This window comes from Mandrillus leucophaeus, unplaced genomic scaffold (genome assembly GCF_000951045.1).
Source record: "Mandrillus leucophaeus isolate KB7577 unplaced genomic scaffold, Mleu.le_1.0 Scaffold388, whole genome shotgun sequence".
NCBI classification, from domain to species: domain Eukaryota; kingdom Metazoa; phylum Chordata; class Mammalia; order Primates; family Cercopithecidae; genus Mandrillus; species Mandrillus leucophaeus.
Genome location: NW_012104120.1, coordinates 102,470 through 102,848, shown reverse-complemented (window position 1 = coordinate 102,848; position 379 = coordinate 102,470). Strand labels below are relative to the sequence as shown.

At 34.8% G+C, this 379-nt stretch overlaps 1 protein-coding gene across 1 annotated transcript in view; it reads left to right on the top strand.

Moving 5' to 3' along the window:
• Nucleotides 1-379, top strand: part of LOC105547387 (arf-GAP with GTPase, ANK repeat and PH domain-containing protein 5-like) — a 51,811-nt gene that overhangs the window by 21,444 nt on the left and 29,988 nt on the right. The window lies entirely within an intron of this gene.

The following is a 379-nucleotide window of genomic DNA, read 5'->3' as shown; positions in this document are numbered from 1 at the left end:
CAACACTAATTACATTAAAATGTCTCATGTTGAAGATGAGGCAGTTATTAGAGCTTCTCAGGTGATTTTAACGTGCAGCAAAGTTTGAGAGCCACAGCTTAATTTGAGTTTAGGACGAGAAACTGCTCCTATTTGGTGGGATTTTGGGCAAGTCAGTTTTAAGGTTTGTTTCCCTGATTTGTAAAATGAGTGTTGAATTAAATGTCATGTAAGGTCATTGGTCCTTTCCAGCATGTAACTTTAAATTCCGTGATTGTGAAATTATTTCAAGGATAAAAACTACTTGAAGCCCTGTAGACTATCCATCTTACATGCTAATATTTCAGGCGTTTTAACAAGTGCTAATATTGTGTAGACCTATTAACTAAAATTGAGATTT